Raw genomic sequence first — 2,805 nt, forward strand, 5'->3', positions numbered from 1 at the left:
AGTTAGATTTTGAATTTTTGTTTGAAATTTTGTGTGCTATCTTCTCATCATTTTATAAGGTTGCTCACAAAATTTCAAGTCATTTGGATATCATTTGATGATAGTTGTAGTTCAAACCTACACTGTTACTTGCATGAGAAGGCAACTAATTGTGCATGTTGAATGTAGTGTATGACTAGAGGCAATCCATCTGATTTACAACCCTTTGATCCTGAAATGGATAGGACATTTCATAGATTAGTTAGGCATAGTGTGCATCTTGATTACCCTGAACATTTTGTACCTTTTGAGCATCCTGAGCATTTTGTTATTGGTGAGTCTGAGCATTCTGTGGTTGGTGATTTTGAGCATTCTGACTTTGAGCATTCTGATTTTGAACATTCTGAAAATATGGCTCAACCTCCACCTCGTGAGAGGACTCTAAGGGAAATGGTTGCACTTGATTTCACTTATGAAAGCTTGTGCATTCAATACCCTGATGAGGATGTCCCATATGTTCTTAAAACTGGACTGATCCACTTGTTTCCCAAGTTTCATGGTCTTGCAGGTGAAGACCCTCATAAACATCTGAAAGAATTCCATATTGTCTACTCCACCATGAAACCTCCAAATGTCCAAGAAGATCACATCTTTCTGAAGGCCTTTCCTCATTCTTTAGAGGGAGTGGCAAAGGACAGGCTATATTACCTTGCTCCAAGGTCCATCACGAGCTGGGATGACCTCAAGAGAGTATTCTTAGAAAAAATTTTCCCTGCTTCCAGGACCACGACCATCAGAAAGGATATTTCAGGCATTAGGCAACTCAGTGGAGAGAGCCTATATGAATATTGGGAGAGATTTAAAAAACTATGCGCCAGTTGCCCTCACCACCAGATTTCTGAGCAGCTTCTTCTCCAATATTTTTATGAAGGACTCAGTAACATGGAGAGAAGTATGATAGATGCTGCCAGTGGTGGAGCCCTTGGAGACATGACCCCTGCTGAAGCCAGGAATTTAATTGAGAAGATGGCTTCCAACTCCCAATAGTTTAGCGCCAAAAATGATGCTATAGCCATTAGAGGAGTGCATGAGGTAGCCACAAACTCATCTACATCATCTGAAACTAAGAAGCTTGAAGGTAAACTAGATGCCTTGGTTAACCTGGTAACCCAGCTGGCCTTGAATCAGAAATTAGTACCTGTCGCAAGAGTCTGTGGTTTATGCTCCTCTGCCGACCACCATACAGACCTTTGCCCTTCTATGTAGCAATTTGGAGCAATTGAGCAGCCTGAAGCTTATGCTGCAAACATTTACAATAGACCTCCCCAACCTCAGCAGCAAATTCAACCACAGTAGATCAATTATGACCTCTCTAGTAACAGATACAATCCCGGATGGAGGAATCACCCTAATCTCAGATGGTCTACCCCTCAACAACAACAACAACAACTTGCTCCTTCCTTCCAAAATGCTGTTGGTCCAAGTAGACCATGCGTTCCTCCTCCAGTGCAACAACAACAACAACAACAGCAACAACAACATCAATAGAGACAACAATCCACTACTGAGGCCCCTCCTCAACCTTCATTAGAAGAATTAGTGAGGCAAATGACAATACAGAACATGCAGTTTCAGCAGGAGACTAGAGCCTTGATTCAGAGTTTAACAAATCAGATGGGGCAGATGGCCACCCAGCTGAACCAAGCTCAATCACAAAACTTTGATAAGCTGCCTTCTCAATCTGTCCAGAATCCCAAAAATGTGAGTGCCATTACATTGAGGTCGGGAAAGCAGTATCAAGGACCTCAACCAGTAGCATCTTCCTCATCCGCAAATGAACCTGCCCAACTTCACTCTACTCCAGAAAAAGATGATGACAAAAATTTAAAGAGTAAGTTGCCTAACAATTTCTATGCAAGTGAATCTTCTACTGGTAATTCTGACTTACAACAGCAACATATCCCTCTTCCATTCCCTCCAAGAGCAATTTCCAACAAAAAAATGGAAGAGGCAAAGAAGGAGATCTTGGAAACATTTAGAAGAGTAGAGGTAAACATACCTCTATTGGATGCAATAAAGCAAATTCCAAGATATGCTAAATTCTTGAAAGAGCTGTGCACTCATAAGCGAAAGCTTAAAGGAAGTGAAATAATTAGCATGGGCAGAAATGTCTCCGCATTGATTGGTAAATTTGTTCCCCAAATCCCTGAAAAATGTAAGGATCCAGGTACATTCTGCATACCTTGTATTATAGGGAACGATACGTTTGACAATGCCATGCTAGATTTAGGAGCTTCTGTTAGTGTTATGCCTCTGTCTATTTTTAATTCTCTATCTCTTGGTCCTTTGCAGTCAACTGATGTGCTGATTCATTTAGCTAATAGAAGTGTTGCCTATCCTGCTGGTTTCATAGAGGATGTCTTAGTTAGAGTTGGTGAACTGATTTCCCTGTTGATTTTTATGTTTTGAATATGGAGGAGGGATTTTCTCAAGGATCAATTCCCATCATTCTAGGCAGACCTTTTATGAAAACTGCTAGAACCAAGATAGATGTATATGCAGGCACACTATCTATGGAGTTTGGTGATATAACTATTCATTTTAATATTCTCGATGCTATGAAACACCCATCTGAAGATCTTTCTGTATTCCGTGCTGAAATAATTGACCATATTGTTGATGAATACATGACTGATCTTCATTCTAATATGCATGCCTGTCACTCTTCATGCATTGAATCTGAATTTGTATTTCATCATATGTCTAAATTTGATGCTGAGAGAGAATCTGAATTTGATATTGATTACATGTCTGGTGATGTTTTAC

The 2,805-nt window shown here is 40.1% G+C and overlaps 1 non-coding gene across 1 annotated transcript; it reads right to left on the reverse strand.

Annotated features, from left to right (window-relative positions):
- Positions 1–768: 768 nt before the first annotated feature.
- LOC114385614 lies at positions 769–875 on the reverse strand. The gene has a single exon (XR_003660979.1). It is a non-coding gene; the product is annotated as a small nucleolar RNA R71 (small nucleolar RNA).
- Positions 876–2,805: the final 1,930 nt, after the last annotated feature.

Source organism: Glycine soja, chromosome 14, assembly GCF_004193775.1.
Source record: "Glycine soja cultivar W05 chromosome 14, ASM419377v2, whole genome shotgun sequence".
NCBI classification, from domain to species: Eukaryota; Viridiplantae; Streptophyta; class Magnoliopsida; order Fabales; family Fabaceae; genus Glycine; species Glycine soja.